This window comes from Leptonychotes weddellii, chromosome 2, assembly GCF_054177405.1.
Source record: "Leptonychotes weddellii isolate Sample4059 chromosome 2, ASM5417740v2, whole genome shotgun sequence".
NCBI lineage: Eukaryota > Metazoa > Chordata > Mammalia > Carnivora > Phocidae > Leptonychotes > Leptonychotes weddellii.
Genome location: NC_138370.1, coordinates 29165534 through 29185143, shown reverse-complemented (window position 1 = coordinate 29185143; position 19610 = coordinate 29165534). Strand labels below are relative to the sequence as shown.

At 39.1% G+C, this 19610-nt stretch overlaps 1 protein-coding gene across 5 annotated transcripts in view; it reads left to right on the top strand.

The window, feature by feature from the left end:
* The first annotated feature begins 3554 nt into the window (after positions 1-3554).
* The window catches only part of NSD3 (nuclear receptor binding SET domain protein 3), a 121425-nt gene continuing 105369 nt past the window's right edge, over positions 3555-19610 (top strand). For 3 of the 5 annotated variants that reach the window (XM_006741440.3, XM_006741439.3, XM_006741438.3), the window contains exon 1: positions 4119-4619. The gene's annotated coding sequence lies outside the window, so the exon portion shown is untranslated. Of the gene's footprint in view, positions 3577-4118; positions 4620-19610 lie in introns of those variants that run through there. The other 2 variants (XM_081809204.1, XM_006741441.2) reach the window with 2 other exon arrangements.

Below are 19610 nucleotides of genomic sequence, written 5' to 3'. Positions count from 1 at the left end.
CCCCAGCTCCCCAGCTAGAAGGGCCCAGGCCAAGTTTCTATGGCTCCACCTCTTTCCTAACCCGTTACGTCACTCTGAGTGACGACACCACTCACCAATGAGCTCTCAGATTATGGGGAGGGAGGACGTCCTTTGCTGTGGCAGCCCTGGAGGCAGCCGAGGTCCGGTTCCCACCGGCGAAATGACCTCTTTATTGGGTTTAGTTTAAGCAGAGTCTGTGCTGCGGGAGGGGGCAAGAGTGACGTCTTTCCGCCTGTCTACACTCTCTGGGCTGTGGGCTAACCTCCCCGAAAATCCTCATGGAAGGCTAGATTAAAGAACCTTTTACCCTACCGATAGCGTAATATGCCTGATAGTCGCCATGGTAACCATCTTAAAGTCACGAATTACATCACTTTGATGTACCCCCCCCCCCCCCCCAAATCAACAACTGCCGGGGTTGGGATGGCGCGGAGAGCTCTGCGGAGAGGGAGTGGCAGAAAGGGCGGGAATGGTTAGGAAAACATCCCTTTCCTTTCTCCGGGGCCTAAGAGTGGAATGCTGTGAAATCTTCATATGGAAATCTGAATTCCACTAAAGTAATTTGCTTTATAAATGCTCTCTTATCAGGTATTGTTTATGATCAGTAGTTTGTGGAGAAGTATCAACACTTAAGATGTATATTATAATAACTGTGCAGTGACGTAGGTAGGCACTGCAGGTTTGGGGCACTTCAGTTCCTAGGTTGGGTAACTGAGCCATCTTGGAAAAATGAAAGATACAGAAATGTTCTCGCTCTCCTGTTATCTCTACCCATCCATTTCATCTGGCTCTAGAAGGAAAACAAAATTTTTAGTGGCTCTACTTGGGCTAACACCAGACAACAAGGAATCGCTTTCACAGGGAGAGTACTTCTCTTAACATGTGAGTTGACCAGAGACCTCTCTCATCTAGGCTGCACATTTATAAGAATGAAAGATGGCGGGTATTTAATTTCAGGTTTGTTTTGTTTTGTTGTTTTTAATGTAGACTGCTTTTAATCCACAAAGCATTTTTCAGCTAATAGCCAAAGGGATCAACCATGTTAAATAGGCAGAACTTTTCAGTTTGGCCACTAGAGGGCCCTTTGTGCATGCTCTATGCCCGAGTTTCTACATAAAGGTTTCACTTCATGTTCTATGTTTACTAGAATTAACAAAATCTACAAAGCTTTGGTCTCTTTCCCTTTCCTTTCCTGAAAATTCCCGATGGCAAATTTTGAGCTCTAAAAGTCCAGATAGTTACAATTTTCACATTAATTCTATAAATTAATCACTGTACTAACATGAACATGTACTTTTCTGGAAAAGATCATAAAGATGAAAAATACTCCTTTCAGTTCCCTGGGAGACATTTTATACCAGGAAATATTCTTATTCATGCATTGTATTCACTCACAAACAGGCACCGTAAAATCATTAAGTATTCGTAAACCAGATGAATGATTCCAAGCTCAGTATTGGAAAGATGAGCTAGATTTTCTACTACAGTCATATGTCAGCAATCCTATTCTGAAAAGGGAAGGGTTAAGAACCTTCCTATTGAAATCCCTTTGTTCAAAGCAATGTTTGCCTTCTGCTGTCAGGCCTGGCAATTTTTTGACTTTCAGGATTTAAGTGATTTATCATGTAAGGAGTTTTTGGATATGATCTTCGGAAGAGAAACAAAAAATTCCTTTCTCCTTAATTCTGGCCCTGGGAATTGTGTTAGATTGCTGTCTTAATGAACTGTTTGCTCATTTTGTATGGAGAAGAGAAAGCATTATCTGAACCTCAGAAGATGTTAGATGCTAAAAATGTAAATTATTAATTTTAATGGCCATTTCCCTAGATATGGCTCAAGAGCAAATATTATTAACAGTATATTTTCTAAAGTTTTGCAGGAAGAGATTATATATCTACTTCACAGAACTTTAATTTTAAACTCTTGTCAGCCTAGAAACAGATTAAAATAAAATCCCTGAGGTCAATTTACCAGATTCTCCTCAAGGGGATAATCCAGATGTCTGGTCAAGGCAACAGTTTATCAACAAAGCAAGGAGTATACAGGAAGATGGAGAGGAAGGATGGTGGTAGAAAGGATCATAGGGGGAAAAAAGACCAATTTAACTTCTTTCCAGGAGACACAATCAAACTGAAATAAGCTCAGGAGGCCCTCTTTAAGAGGTCTGTGTTCTAAAAAGACATTTAAAACAAAAATGTGCTTTTTACTGATTCCTTTAACTTTTGGTACTGCACAAAACAGGTACTACATAAGCATATGTTTAGAAATAGTTAATGAGGGCGCCTGGGTGGCTCAGTTGGTTGAGCGACCGCCTTCGGCTCAGGTCATGATCCTGGAGTCCCGGGATCGAGTCCCCGCATCGGGCTCCCTGCTCGGCAGGGAGTCTGCTTCTCCCTCTCCCACTCCCCGTTTGTGTTCCCTCTCTCGCTGTGTCTTTCTCTGTCAAATAAATAAATAAAATCTTTAAAAAAAAAAGAAATAGTTAATGAATAGGGCGCCTGGGTGGCTCAGTTGTTTAAGCATCTGCCTTCGGCTCAGGTCATGCATGATCCCATGATCTCAGGATCCCATGATCCTCAGGTCATGATCCCAGGATCAGCAGGGGGCCTGCTTCTCCCTCTCTCTCTGCCTCTCCCTCTGCTTGTAGTGCTCTCTCTCTGTGTCAAATAAGTAAATAAATCTTTAAGAAAAAAATAGTTAATGATTAACGGTAATGAGAATGCTTAATTCTCAGTATCATCTATAGTATAATTAAAGGGTTATGTTTTTTAAAAACCTGAAACATAATTAGTAGTCATTAAAATAATTGATCGGTAGGAATCTTTTAATTTCTTGTTTAAATGGTATTTAAAGATAAAGATATCAGAAATTTGTTGTGGCCGTGCCAAACAGATCCAGAACTATAATGTCGGTGCAGAATATAACATCTAGTAGTGACACAGCTTTATTATTCTCAGAACAGAGCGTAGAGTATAGGTTTCCTCATCTGATTGCTGCTGCCTGTATTTCCTTTGTACGTTCAAGTCTCTGTGCCGCAACGTTCTAAGTCATCACCACCAGGCCCCAGGAAATATCACCAAATTTTGTACACTCCGGCAAGACGACTTTACTGTGTCACACACCTTCTATTGTTTAACATAAATTTCCTAGCATGGGGAGGGCTTAGAGGGTTACAGAGAATTTTGACTCCAGTTTCCTCCGCTCATTCTTGCGTGAGTTCTCTCGAGGACTGATGCCCTCCCATCCCTCGAAGCGAAGGTCTGGCAGTGAGCAGCAGAGGGCCCAGGCACGTGACGGGCACCGAGCTCTCTGGGTCCCTAGGGGTCCGGGCCGCAGTCGGCGCTGACGTCCTCCTCTTTACCCACAAGCCTCCGGGCCCGCAGTGCGAGCAGGAAGAAGGCGTGCGGGGCCCGGTGGCTGCCAGGGAGGTCAGCGCTTCCTCACAGCGACTGAGATGCCGCCACGGCTTGCGATCGTGGGGCGGGACGGGGGTCGGCGGGGGGCATCTGGGACTCACATCCGAGGCTGAAAGAGAGACTGTTCCCCACGGCTCAGGTCTGAAATTGCTGCCACGGTTTCCTTACGCAGACCCATGTGAGATAGGAAGCCCTGACTCTGACAGCTGTCGGACAGAAGGCACCCAAGGAGGCACACAAATTGTTCTTCTCTTTCCCGGTCACCTTAACCCAGCACTCGTTTGTAGGTTGTTTCTAACATCTAGGGAGTGTGCAGCAGTGTCACTCTGAGGAGTACCATATGGTGTTTAATATGTGCTGTTATTGAACAAGTCTCAAAGAATACGCACGAACGCAATTTTACCTCACAGGCCCAACCTTTAACCTGTCTTCTGTTTTTTTGTTTGTTTCTTTTTTACCCTCCTTCGTATCATTCCTTCCTGTCTCTGCCTTTATCGCCTGCGGTCTCACTTCTTGTCTAGACTCTCTCGGGCCGCTCCTCTCCGCCCCGCCGACTACCCTCTTCCTCCTTTCGCCCCCCTGCGCCGCAAACCAGGGACTGCATTTCCCGGCAGGCGCCGCGGCCAGCGGCCAATGAGGGGCTGAGGATTTGGCGGCGGCGGCGGCGGCGGCGGCGCTCCGAGAGCCGGGTGGGGGGGCTTTGTGCGCGGCGGCGGCGGCGGGAGCGGGCGGCGGCGGCAGCGGCGGCGAGGACGGAGGCGGAGGCCAAAGGGGACTGTCCACTGGTCGGTGCGGAGAGGCGTGCGAAAGCCAACTCGAGCCCCCGAGGACCTTGCTGCCCCGGCCCGGCCGCCAGCCACAGCCTTCTCTCTAGCAGCAGAGGCTGCGCGGCGACCCCCCATCCTTCCACCGCCCCTGCCCACCCCACCTCCCGCAGCCTTCCTCCTCTCAGCTTCACGCCCGGCCCGGCCCGGCCGCGGCCCTCCTCGGTGCCGGCAGCCATGGCAGAGGCGTCCGGCGCGAGGGAAATCTAGCCCGGGGATTTCATGCGGCCTAGCTCGGTTCCGTCTCCTCCCCCCGCAGCCCCGGCGGCTGCCCGCACCCCAGCCCCACTCCGGGCCTCCGTGTCTCTCCTGTGATCGTACTGACACGGCCGGGGGGTTAGAATGGAACAAACTGAAGGTAAAGTGAATGCGTGTGTGTGTGTGTGTGTGTGTGTGCGTGCGTGCGTGTGTGTTTTGGAAGGAAGGGCTGAGGAGGGAACGACGAGGAGGGGGCGACCTAGGGATGGGACCCGGGTAGAGAGACCCCAGCAGGGATGGGAGGACAAGCGAGTGGCCGGAAAGCGTTCAGGGGGAGCCCAGAAGGTAAAGCAGAGGGCCAGGTGAGGGGTGTGGAGGAGATAGGGAGGTGGGGCAGGGGAGGTAGGATTGGGATAAGAGATGGAGTGGCGCTGAGCTGGGAATTGGGAGTAGAGGTGGGATGGGGGCGGGGATAGAGATGGAACGGGGGAGGGGCAGGGAAAGAGAAGAAGAGTTAGGTTTGCAGAAGATTAGAGACCTGGGTGGACTGAGAAATAGGGAGGTTTGGGGGTGCAGAGTGGAAACTAGAAGAGTCTGGGGGGAGGGGGTAGAATGTGATGGAGAAATGGGCATCAAAAGAGAAACGCGGGAATGGAAGTGGAGGAAAAGGATTAGGAAAAGGGATAAGAAATTACTGAGACAGGATGCATAGGAAGATAGGAAATAGACTCAGGAAACTGGAAGACCTAGGATTGGTATAGGGAAGGAAATTAACTAAATGTTGAGAAGGATGAGAACTATCAACCAAACATCACAGAGTGGGTGGAAAAGAAGGGGAAGGGGGTTGTTAAAGGGAGAGAAAGCCTTTTGTTCCCGTATTTCTGTATATTCTGGGCCTTTTCTTTCAAGGCTAGAGAATATAGAAGCTAGTGGTTATGGTGTTGTGATTGTTGTGAAATGGGGAGGTGTGGGTTTTACTGTTTTGAGGGAGGAGGAGATGTGTTAGTGTTATGGTAGCAAGACACTAGAGACATGGCCATAATTTGATGGTTTTGCTGAGGGAGTGAAGACTGTTCAGATTTAAAGGGGGTAGGGGCAGCCATGTTTGCTGCCAGGCACTGCAGTGTAAATAAATTCCTTCTTTCCGACATCAGTGTGAATCTGGAAGGGGCCAGTTCAGATTGTTAGCCCCCGTTCTTTCTATTCATGAACTCTTCCCATACATCTTGTGGTAATTTACTATTATTCATAACCACCAAAGGAGGTAGTGATGTTTTCCATCTTGTGTGTTTTGCTGCTCCCCCCACCCCCTTTCCCTCTTCCTTCTGGTTGCAAACAAGGCATGCTAATGAACTGCAGTGTAAAATTAACCCTTTTTATAAAGTTGAAGCTATATTTTTACTAGCTGAAGGAATCATTACTATCATATTTCAAATGTGATCATAAAGTCTTAAATATTGAAAATTCATTTGTTTTAGAAGCTTCAGAAGCAGTCATCATGTTTTCTGAAATTCTTTACGTAAACAAGTAAATTGCATTGGTTATTTTTCTTGGGCTTGTGCTCTTGGCAAAGCACTGTGGGGGGGGGTGAGATGGGGTAGAAAGATCTGCTTGTGGTAGATTATCTGCTTGCTGTATTTTGAATGTTGGAAAATTAGAAATATATGTATTTTAAAATAGTGTTTCTGGTAGTTCACGCTTATAGGTGATGGGTGTGTTAAGAAGTGTTTTCTTTTTTTTAATGCACTCTCTCTCCTCCATCCCTTCCCTTTGCTTTCCTGTGTCTAGCTCAGTACAGTCTCCAGATGCTAGTTCAGCACAGTGCAATGATCTATGAAGTAGGCATGCAGTTCTTAGAGCCTCAATGAGGTGCCAGTTTTTTGTTTTTTTTTGTTTTCTTTGTTTTGTTTTGTTTTTTTTTTGGTGGGAACTTCAGGTTACTCTCAGGAAAGCTACAGTAACTCTTCAGTGTATCAAAATATAACTACTTGGGCAATTTGAAATGGTTACTGTTCTAAAGGTTTAAATCCTGCCAAACTTAGAGTAGATAAATTGTTAAGTGTAGCCTATTTTCATATTGAAAGAGATTAAGTGTGTGTGTGACCTTTGTTTTTGTTTTATAATTGTAATTGGGGTAATCCAAACTTGAATTCATCATATTGATTTTGAAACTGTTGTCTAATACCAAAAAGGCCTGTTAAAATTGTGCTATGATGGACTCAAACCAGTTGTACTACATATTGATTTAACCTGTCTAAATGCAACATCCTTTCAGTTGTTATAAAGAAGTTTAGGATGTGTTCTTGGTGTGTTGGAAAAATGAAATTGAATATTGTTAGAGTAGTACTTTGTGAGAGTATTTTTAGTTTAAAGGTCAGATTTACAACTTGGAGTATTTTGGTTTGAAGATAAGCAGTCTGAATTTTTAAAAATTCTGTGAGGAAAAGTTTCACTCAAAAATGCCATTCAGTATGCTTTTTGGAATTTATTTTTATGGAGATTTTTCATTCTTATGTCTTCCACTCAATGGACATGTTATCGACAATTAATTGGTAAATTGTGTGCATGAACTATCAGTGCCACGAATTTTTAGGAAAACGAGAAATTTGTTTTATATTAAAATAAAAAAACTCACGTTAGAAGCTTGAATTACTTAAAAAAGAAAAGAGTGTATTCCTGTGTATTCAGCGGTCAAGATCAGGGTCTCCTGCCTAGCTGCAATGAGTATTCTGGCTCCTTGGATGGGTATCCATATAATGAAGAGGGCTATTCTAGCTAGATGATAATTAATTAAAACCCAGACTTTGCTCTGATTACTGTGTCTATCAGCACACCTACCTGCGATAGCTTTTTAAAAAACTTTAATAAGTACGCTCTTTCTTATAGTAACACATTGATTGAATTTTGGGTAAAGGAAATTGGTTGCCTTTGAGACTGGTCATCACTGAGTAGATTGTCAAATCTGATTCTGAATAATAATCATAGGAAAGCTACTAACTAGTCATCTTCTTACAATGTGCTATGCTGAGTGTCTCACATGTATGATTTCCTTTTATCCTCCCAACAGTTGTATGAGGTTACTACTGGTTAACTCCCTTTTACAGGTGGAGAAATTGAGGCTAAGTAACTCAACACCACACAGATGGTAACTAGCAAAGCCGTCTTTGAATCCAGGTCTTTCTAATTACAGAACCTGGATCAGCAGAACTTTTAGTTTCTTTTTAAAAATTTGTAAAGATAATATATGTTCATTATTTTTTTTTCCAAATATTATAAAAGGCTAAGAGGTAAAAAAAAAAAAAAAAAAAAAAAGTTAACACCCTGTTTCCCCCTGATAACCATTTTGAAGTTTCTTCTGAGTCCTAGAAAATATCTGTACATACATATGCATATCTGTCTTCAAATGCATACAAATTGGTCATACTGTGCATTTTGCTTCTGTGCTTTAATAGGCTACCTGGGACATCCTTTTAAGTGAGCACATATTGATCTACAGCTTTTTTTTTTTTTAAGGGTCACATAGTATTCCGTTATTTGGAATATTGATTAACATTAGGATGTTAACAGATTTTTTGCTATTTTAAGTAATATAGCAGGTCTTGAATTAAGTCCCTAACAGCCTATTTAAATGGAGGAGATATAGTCCAACTACTTTATTTTATAAGAGAAAACAGAGGCCTGAGGAAGTTACGTTCAAAGCTTTGGTGACAGACCTGTTATCTGGCTCTTTATACCACACTACATTACTTCATTATTATGAAGGTATTTGAGCTTTCTGTAAAAGCTCAAGGTGAGGGGGATCATTCAAGGTTAGGCACGTTTAGCATGAGTGCAAGGGGATTAATTTGCAGTGAGGCAAAGGATCTTGCTTCTCTTTTTTCATACTTTGTTCACCATATTGTACATATAGCATATGCACAAAATATTTTTGCATATGTAAATGAAGCCTGTGCAAGTATCTTAAAGTTTGTGTTTTGGGTAATGAAGTGGTTTTGGCAGAATTTTTTCTGTTTTAATAAAATTATCAGTGAAATAATATAGCAATGAAATGAAAAAATAAGAGGTCCATCATGGTCCTGGAAAGGAACTTGGAAAGAAAATTGAGGCACTGGTAAGTTTTTTTAAAATGAGCTAAAAAATAGCTCATTGAAAACAACTTTTAAAAGATCTTAGCAGGCACCACTGATTATTTTTAATTATTTTTGTCTATCAAGAAGAAAATAAGTTACCATGGATATTTATTCTTTGGGTTCTTTTGAAACAAAGTCTGTTTTAGACACTTAAAAAATGAAAATATAAAAGCCTTAAAAAGATTTAGAATTTGGTATCTATAAAATCTGATTCTTGGTGCAATGGTGTTTTTAGTTTTACTTTAAAAAAAAGTAGTGTCTGTTATTTTTTGAAAGAGCAATTAACATGATTTATTCCTTTGTTAATAAACAACATGCCCAGGGCGCCTGGGTGGCTCAGTTGGTTAAGCGACTGCCTTCGGCTCAGGTCATGATCCTGGAGTCCCGGGATCGAGTCCCGCATCGGGCTCCCTGCTCGGCGGGGAGTCTCCTCCCTCTGACCCTCCCCCCTCTCATGTGCTCTCTCTCATTCTCTCTCTCTCTCAAATAAATAAATAAAAATCTTAAAAAAAAAATAAACAACATGCCCAGCTTTTGAGTTTTTAAATGAATGGTGACCTTTATTTCTGCAGGCTAATCTTTTTATAAATGTTAATAAAGGTAAATTTAAGAAAATGATTATACTACAACTACCTATGCTACAACTACCTAACGCATTTTTAAAAAGCTTACAGAGTTTTGGTTTTGGTTTTTATTGTTGACTTTATTAAGTACTTAATAAGTACTTTCAAACACTTCTGTATTATGTTGTGCCTGCACAGTGCGGCATAAAAAGAAGGTAAAAGGCATAATTAAAATTTTGTGAATTTAGAGAATGTTCAGTTTTTACTAGACGGATATGTGTTGTTACTCCTGAAGTACATCTGCCCATTGATGAGATTTTGAATTTGAAAAGCTCTGTGAAAAATGATTCTTGGCTTATTTTTTAATTTTTTAAGATATGGATCTGTGTCATCATTGACTGATCTACAATGATAACTCTTCTTACTAGGTTCCTTTTTTTCCATGTAGATTTAGAGCTATATTGAGAAAGTGAATAGGACAATGAAAAAATTTTGTATCTTATATGAATTCTATATATATGATATATAAATATATGAATACATAGATAAATTTAATACCTTGCACTTACTACATTTTCTGAGATGTTTGATTGAATTCTTACACAATAACTTGACTTTGTTTTAAAATGTGAAGTTGGAAAGCACAAGAATTATTTAACCCAAATTTAAAGATGAGAAAATTGAGATTTCAGGAAATCCTCAGGCTAAATAGATTGACATGTTAAGTAGAATAAGGTTTTCAGATTTCTGTCTGATTACTTAAAAAGAATTTTTTCAGGGGTGCCTGGCAGGCTGTCAGTAGAGCATGTGACTCTTGATCTTGGGGTCATGAGTTCAAGCCCCACTTTAAGGGTGGAGCTTACTTAACCTTTTTTAAAAATTTGTGTTTCTTGACTTCTTTTCATAGCCTGCATTATTTTTTTTTTAGTAAACATTAAATAACAATAAAGTATTTTTCTACCATAGAACATGCTTTTTAAATTTTGGTATAATTTATGTACATCTTGAAATATAGAAGTAGGTATTTTAAATTTAAGAAATGTATGTATTCCTCTGATTTTGCGAGTAAAACAAAACTTAGTTTATCAAATTGATTTGAGGTTAAGAAGTCTAATATGGAGGCTTGCTTTTATCTAATGGCATTTTGGCTGTAGCCAAGATAGTATGTCTGTTGAGTCTTGTATTACTAGTATCTCTTAGCTGTAGAGTCTTAAGAAAACTGTACATTTAAAAACACACACACACACACAAAGCACCTTAAAAAAGAAACATTTTTAAACTTTTAAGTTGTGAAACATGACATATAAAGAAAAAAAGCATAAAACCTAAATGTACAGTATAAGCAAATAATTAGAAAGTAAACATCATGTAGTCACCACCAAGGTAATAAACCCTTTAAGGAAATCTATAGAGACCACCTCATTGGTTTAGCTGGTGTTACCTTGGTGGTGGTTGGGCTTTCAGGGTAATGACATCCTGAAAGTAACCTGAAAAATTAATAACCGTGAAGGGTCAGGAAATGTAAAAGCTGAATCACCAGTTTTTGTTATTATCAAAAGTGTTATCTAGGGCGCCTGGGTGGCTCAGTTGGTTAAGCGACTGCCTTCGGCTCAGGTCATGATCCCGGAGTCCCGGGATCGAGTCCCGCATCGGGCTCCCTGCTCGGCAGGGAGTCTGCTTCTCCCTCTGACCCTCCTCCCTCTCATGCTCTCTCTGTCTCTCATTCTCTCTGTCTCAAATAAATAAATAAAATCTTAAAAAAAAAAAAAGTGTTATCTAGATAATTAAAAAAAACCCTGTTTCCTAGCAGTATAGTCATTTAGTGATTTGAAATCTTAGTGCTATATTAATGAATGTGAAACGAAAAATAACACTAAATTCTGTAAGAATCATGCCATTTTATACAAAGTGGCTTTTTTTTCAGAGTTCATGTCTGTTGCAGTTTTTGTTAGAATTTAATGACTACTGGTTTTAGATTGATGTGCAGATTCTAGCAATGACTTTTGCTTAGAAAATATCCAATTTGCTATATATTAATATTCTAACTTAAGTATCTTATTTTATAAAAACTTAGACTCTCTCGCTTTCACATTAATGTAACCATTCAAGAAGTAATAGCCTGAGAAGTAATCAGTAGTGACAATCTATTTTGACACTTCATCCTTGATGCCTCTTGATTCTTACCTTTTCTGTATTTTGTCTAGGTGAATCAAATTTTTTGAAAGTGGAGAAACTTTATTTTGCTTCCCTGTCTTACTAGACTGTTTTCTTACATGTTCGGAAGGGTTAAATGTTGGTTTTTGAGGACTTTGATAATAGAAAAACTTGAATTTTTTTCCTTTCTACGTGACAAATACAGTCTATTTGCATAAAATTCTGCAATGTGGATTTAAAAAAGACATTTTTATAACACATTTACATACATAAATTAAAGCCTTTATTTGGTTATTGTAATTTTGACACTTTAAGCTGTTTGTTTCTTTTATGATTTCTGCAGGATCCAAATACATTAGAACATAGTATTTCATATTTGATTATGATGAGAAACTTCTTGCTGTGCTTTACCATACCCTTGAATTCCTTTCTTTAATGCAGTAGAATGCTGTTTTTTTATTCTGGCTAATTTTTCCCCTAGCAAAGATAATAATTATTTTAGATTTTGAAATGAACATGTTAGTTTTCCTAGATGTGGAAGCAAACATGATTTAATATAATTTTGTAAACCTAGATTAGGTTTACAAATACGCTTTTGGCCAGCTCATGGTTTCTGTGTTATCACCTGTGAAATTAAGCATGGATCATTAGAATTTATTTTATTGGGGATAGAATTAGTTAAGGTTTTAAGGTATTGAAGTTAATGTATTAATTAAAGCATTGCACACATATACATACATGCACACACACATAATACTCCTAAGAAATGCTGATGGCCATTTTAGTTTTTACTTTTTAATGGAAAATTTGTACTTTTCAAAGTGGCTACTAGTTTAAAAATAACATTTATTGTGTTTAAGTTATGAAAGGATTGTTTATTGTAGAGAAATTGAAAATCAGTGAGATATAAAAAAGATTAAGATCACTTGAAAGCCTGCCAACTGGAAGTAGCTATTAACATTTCTATATCTTTCCAGTGTTTTTTCTTACACATCTATGTATTTTTTTTAACAAACTGGAATTATACATTAGTATTATTTTGTAGCATGCTTTACTGTGAAATTAATTTTTTTGATATTGTGATTTTTTTAAATTGACATATAATTTCGTTGTATAGGTGTGCCATATCTGCTCACGATTCTTCTGTTGATGGTATTTTAGGCAGTTTGCAATTTTTGGATATTATGATTTGATGAACATTCTTACACATTAAAAAAAAAACAAAAAAACCCCTGTCATTATTTCATTACAATAAATTCCTAGAAGTAGAATTACATAACAGATACAAACATTTCAAAGGTTTTTTAAAAGATTTTATTTATTTTGAGAGAGAGAAAGCACGAGTTTGTATGCACGCTTCTGTGCATGAGAATGGGGGGAGGGGCAGAGGGAGAGAATCTCAAGCAGACTCTGACTGAGCACAGAGTACATATTGGACTTGCTCTCACAACCCCGAGATCATGACCTGAGCTGAAACCAAGAGTCTGATGCTTAACTGACTGAGCCACCTAGGCATCCCAGGTTTTTTTTAAAATAAGTTTTGTTGAGAAATAATTCACGTACCATATAATTAACCCTTTTAAAGTACACAATGCAGTGTTTTTTAGTATATTTGTTAAGAATTGTGCAACCATCACAACTAATTTAATGTTATTATTTTTTAAAGATTTATTTTTATGAGATGAGAGAGAGAGAGAGAGAGAGGGCCGGGGGAGGGGCAAAGGGAGAGAATCTCCAAGCCGACTCACCGCTGAGCGCAGAGCCCAACACAGGGCTTGATCTCGTTACCGTGAGATCATGACCTGAGCCAGAACCTGGAGTCAGACACTCAGTGGACTGAACCACCCAGATGCCCCTTATCACAATTTTAGAGCATTTCCAGAAAATTTTGAGTCAATTTAAACTCCCAACAGTGTCAGAAAAGCTTTGTCGAATTTTTTGATTTTTAAAGTGTGGTACAAACATATAATAACACAATTGCCTGTGTTGATACATAGTTTTTCTTTGTAATCACCAGCATTTATTTTTTAAATTTTATTTCCAGCTTTATTGAGATATAATTGACTGATACATACTTTACATCCATTTATGAGTGAGTTTAGAAAGTCATGGATGAGAAGAAGGTGCTCGTATTTCCTATGTTAAGAAAACCTGACATGCAAAGTTTCTTAAAGTTTAAGAAAGAAAGTATGTGGCAGATTTTTTTTTAATTATAAAATCATTCCCCTGTCCAGTCAAAATGTCTTTATTGAAAGAAGTTGTATGTGGTTTAAAATGTTTCTTTTCATTCATATTTTATTTAGAAACATTTTATTTTAGAAAATATCTGTAGAAAATGTGCTATATCTATATAATTAATGGTAACAAACTTGCTTATCCTATAGAAAGTTTTTTTTTTTTCTTATTGAGAGATTTGCTTTGCTCTAACTGACCTTCACCCTGAAAGTTGTTCTGTCATTCTGGTCATTCTGTTTGCTTTAAGCCATTTAACAAAACATCTTTTTTTTTTTTTTCCAACTCAGTGGGCAGTGAGTATAGGGCAAGAATCAAGGAGACCTATTCCCACCCTAACAACAGAGGCTCAGTGTTGTCATCTCTGGAGATGAAAATGACTGCTTTTTGGAGTTATAGGGATCCAAAGTAGAACTGCTAGAGTGTACCTGGAACTGTACCAGGCATACAGCTGATAATTAATGACTTTTTTTTTTTTTTTTTAAGATTTTATTCATTTATTTGAGACAGAGAGAATGAGAGAGACAGAGAGCACATGAGAGGGGGGGAGGGTCAGAGGGAGAAGCAGACTCCCCGCCGAGCAGGGAGCCCGATGCGGGACTCGATCCTGGGACTCCAGGATCATGACCTGAGCCGAAGGCAGTCGCCCAACCAAGTGAGCCACCCAGGTGCCCAATGACTTTTTTAATATAAGAAAAATAACATTTGCAAAATGAACTCGCTCTTAGTCCCATGTTTAATGAAGAAATGAACTCAGTTGGCCTACATTCGCTTTCATAGAAGTTAAAAGTTGAACAGTAACTAATGCTTGAACAGAATCGTTGCATGGGTTATATGAGTGTTTCCCAGTTGTAAAGATTCGTGCTGGTACAAGTATGAACATGAAGTTAACTTTCCAGTCCAAATTTACTTCCACGGTTGCTGTTATTACAATAGCATGATGGTTATAGCTTCACCAACGCTTAGTGTTCTGATTAAGCAAATAGGTGACAGTGTAAAATTTGAGTATATGGTATGAAGTGCCTTATGTTCTAACTTTTATTGCTTATTTTCAAGATGAAATGTTGAATACAGTTGATCCTAAAATACTAAAGTGAAAAACCTGATGAACCAAAAACTGGTCTTTAGAGGAAAGATAAACTCAGTAAATTATGATTTTAGATATTACAATAAATTACTTAGTATTTTAAAAACTACGTATCGTTGGGCGCCTGGGTGGCTCAGTTGGTTAAGCGACTGCCTTCGGCTCAGGTCATGGTCCCGGAGTCCTGGGATCAAGTCCCACATTAGGCTCCCGGCTCAGTGGGGAGCCTGCTTCTCCCTCTGACCCTCTCCCCTCTCGTGCTGTTTCTCTCTCTCTCTCTCTCAAATAAATAAATAAATAAAATCTTTAAAAAATAAGTAAATAAAAATAAAAACTACATATCATTTCTGCGATGCACTCTTTTTTGCCTTGCTGTGGGGAATGGAGAATATAAGGTAAAAGAAAGTCAAATTTGAACATTTGCACCATTTTAAGAACTAATCTCAGAAACCACTGTACTATAACTTAAAAGTTTGTTGGTGAAAGAGGAAGATATGTGGATCGACTTGTTAGTTTACTAAATTTCATAGTGAATGGAACAAGATGACTGTTAGGAGTTAATTAGTTTGTAGTAATTTTAAGTGTGAGCCAGTACCCTTGATGTAAGGGATTGAAAAATAATTTAAATTTTCTTCAAGTGGTAATATTGTGTCTGTTGTTGCTGGGTGTGGTCAAGAACAAAGTGAAGACAGTTGAGGTTAAACCAAATAGATAAGGGAAACAGGGTGTATTACTAGTAGGTTTTGTATTGGTACAAGGCAGTTCAGTAGTACTGTGGTTTAGTCAGGAAAAAATAAGAACTACAAAGCAACCTAAAATATTCTATAACAAAGAAATCATAGTCAAATGAAATTTGTGTAATTGTATTTAGTGACACAATTTCTAGTTCACTGAAGTACAACATAGGGTTGTGTGGTTTATTTATTATTTATTTCATTGTGTTCATTTCATGCAGGTCACTTCCTAATACAGGATATTTTAATATCCTTAACTGTCGTCCACATGGTTTTCATGGAAAATTTTTAAGTGAAAATTTCAGAAAATATTTGGGCCAACAACACTAGAGTTAAACAGATTGTGGGGTAGTACAGTTATGCTTTTAAAAATAGTGTTGCTCTTTTATTAGTATAGACTCAGGAAAATTAAAAATAAAAATTAGAAGAAAATGTGCCACTTGTCTAACACCTTGATTACTTAGAGAATTTTGTAGAAAGCAATATAGTGGTCATGCTGATCTTACCCTCTACAATTTTATTTATTTACAGAAATAGACATTGGTTGTGAATTTCATATAATTGTTTGCTCTTTGAAATAATGAACATCTAGGGGTGCCCGGCTGGCTCAATTGGAAGAGCATGCAACTCTTGATCTCGGGGTCATGAGTTTGAGCCCCACGTTGGGTGTAGAGAGTATTTAAAAACAAAATGTTCTTAAAAAAGAAGGCGGGGGGCGCCTGGGTGGCTCAGTCAGTTAAGCATCTGCTTTTGGCTCACGTCATGATTCCAGTGTCCTGGGATCAAGCCCCACATTGGGCTCCCTGCTCAGCGGGGGGAGCCTGCTTCTCCCTCTCCCTCTGCTGCTCCCCCTGCTTATGCTCTCTCCCTCTCTCTCTGTCAAATAAATAAATAAAATATTTAAAAAAAATAAAAAGGCGGGGAACACTGGGTGGCTCAGTCAGTTAAGCATCCGACCCTTGGTCTCAGCTCCGGTGTTAATCTCTAGGGTTGTGAGTTCAAGCCCTTTATTGGGCTCTGTGCTGGATGTGGAGCCTACTTAAAAAAAATAAAACAGGGCGCCTGGGTGGCTCAGTTGGTTAAGCGACTGCCTTCGGCTCAGGTCATGATCCTGGAGTCCCGGGATCAAGTCCCGCATCAGGCTCCCTGCTCAGCAGGGAGTCTGCTTCTCCCTCTGACCCTCCCCCCTCTCATGCTCTCTCTAGCTCTCATTCTCTATCTCAAATAAATAAAGTCTTTAAAAAAAATAAAACAAAACAAGTAACATCTTTATGTAATGTTAATATGGTAGGTTAGACCTTAAAGATAATTTTTTTAAAAAACCATATATATTCTTGTCAGAATGAAGATCCAAACCATACATTTATCGATAACTAGGAGGAATCACGGCCCAGTTTCCCATTGTTTGGGGTCATTTCAGTTATCTGGATTGCCTGATTTAACCTCCATTATGAGCTATACACAGAAGCCTAAAGATGTTATATATCCCTTCAGAATTCATGCCGCTAAGTTAAAGATAGAATCAGAACTAAAATTCCAGTCTCATTACTGAAAGACCAATGGCAGAGTACATTTTTACTTATCCTCAGATTTATCTGAGTCCTAAACCTCCTCTTCTGTGACTTCTTTCTGGCTTCACAGTGCTATTCACCCATTCCTTTAAAAAGTTTATGGGAAACCTTATTTTTTATAAGCTCTTTTGGAATGTTTTTGTTCAAATTTGAAAAATAATTTACATCAGCACTACCCAATAGAAGTTTTTGCAATGATGGAAATGTGGCTAGTGGCAGCCACTAGCCACATACAGATACTGAACACTTGGTATGTGGCTAGTGTACCTGAGCACTAAATTTTTAATTTTATTTCATTTTAATTTATTTAAAATTAGTCACATTTGGCCAGCACAGATTTAGATATTCTTTTTTCTTAAGATTTATTTTTTTATTTTAGAGACAGAGAGAGAGAGTGGGGGAGAGAATCTCAAGTGGACTCCCTGCTGAGCATGGAACCCAACATGTAGCTGGATCTCATGACCCTGAGATCATGACCTGGGTTGAAATCAAGAGTCAGTGCTTAACTGAGTGAGCCACCCAGGCGTCCCTAGATACTCTTTTTTTGGGGGGGGGGAGAGAGAGCATGCCCCCACATGCGCCTGAGCTGGTGGGGGGGCAGAGGGAGAGGGACAAACAGACTCCCTGCTGAGGGGAGCCCCATGTAGGGCTTGATCCCAGGACCCTGAGATCACGACCTGAGCTGAAGTCAGATGCTTAACCGACTGAGCCACCCAGGCGCCCCATTCCTAGATACTCTTAATAAAGGAAAGAAGTAGAAGTGGACATATTTCTTCACATTCTTTGCTCTTATGATTACTGTATTTGTGTGTTTTTGTGGGGTTGGGTTTTAAAATCTCATTTTTAAAAAATACTGTCTTAGTGAATAAATCTAGTCAGAGAAAACAGCTTAGTAATAGCTATTCGAAAGCTATTTTTAAAAATTCTTTTAATTAATACAATTAAGCAACTGTACACTGCTGACCAACAGAATAATTTCATTTCAGTAGTATTCTGGAATATTCCAGTTAAATAATATTTAAAGCTTAAACTTTTCATAAATGCTTGACTAAACTATTATTTAAATCTTTTTACTATAGCCATATCTCAGAAGCCTCTGAAACAAAAAGAGACATTGAAAGGAAATAAGATATGCCTAATGATCACCTCTTCACTTGTCCTCTTCAAATCTTTATATATGACTAATTCCTGGCTTTGATTTTGTGAATCCTATTTATACCATCTAGCCCTCCAGTCATTGTATCCTATTACCCTGTTTTATAGTAGCTTAACACTATCTGAAATTTTCGTGCTTATTAAGCTCCATGAGACCAGAATCTTATATCTTTTGATTTCCCAGGACCTAGAACAGGGTCTGGCATATAGTTGGTGTTCAGTAATGAACCACATGTCACAAACAAAACAAAAAGGATTCTGTGAGGAATAAGATATATATCTGGAATAACATGCCACTTGAAATGTGGGAATCGACAAGGTTTTGATTATCTTAGTGATGTTGGTGTGGGTAATTTAAGGTGATTAGTTCAGAATGATTTTGTATAGAAATGTTTCTCCGGGAACTCTTATTTTAAAAACAAACTTTAGTCCAGACATACATGTATGTACTAAATAAATCCCATCCACATAAAGCATTAGAGAGTTGACAAAATAGAGGGGAAAAGTGAGAAAATATTTCCATGGTCAGTTTTTGAGTATTGAGCCTCATTTCCTAAACTCTTTTTTTTTTTTTTAAAGATTTTATTATTTGAGAGAGAGAATGAGATAGAGAGAGAGAGAGCATGAGAGGGGGGAGGGTCAGAGGGAGAAGCAGACTCCCCGCTGAGCAGGGAGCCCGATGTGGGACTCGATCCCTGGACTCCAGGATCATGACCCGAGCCGAAGGCAGTCGCCTAACCAACTGAGCCACCCAGGCGCCCTCATTTCCTAACCTCTTAGAGATCAAGGGGTTTACTCGAAGTCATTTTGTATACCATTGGTTGGAATGGTAGGAGAACCATTCCAGCAGAATTGCCTACTCCTGATTTTCCTATGTGTTGTTTTGACTTAGGATCTATGAACAAACATTGCTGTGTAGCAGACATAGACACTTTGATATAAACAGTAGTTGACTGATAATGATTTATCTGCAAGTAGTTGGAGCACCTGGGTGGCTCAGTTGGTTAAGTGTCTGCCTTCAACTCAGGTCATGATCCCAGGGTCCTGGGATTGAGCCGTGCATCAGGCTCCCTGCTCAGTGGAGAGTCTGCTTCTCCCTCTGCCTCTGCCATTCCCCCTGCTTGTGTTCTCTCTCTTGCTCACTCTCTCTCTCAAATAAAATCTTAAAAAAAAAAAATAGTTGGAAATCAAATATTCTCTTGCAGTAAATTAGGTGATTTAATTTCTGATTTTTAAATGCCAACATGGTAAGTGTGGGAAGGATTCTATTTTTACTTATATCTGTACATTTTCTTAAATAGTTACAGTGTTTTAAGATGTAAATGAAAGCCTTTTTATTTAGGGAACTTATTGTTATTTGCCTTAACAAAATACAGTCCCACCTAGAGGTTATTCATTAGAGAAATACTGGTGTAATATAGTTTTTTTGAATGGCTATGTGAGGCTTTTCTTTTTTAATCGGCTATCCTATGTTTAAATTAACAGATTTTTTTTTTTTAATGGCTCTTACCATAGTGCTGTCTTTACT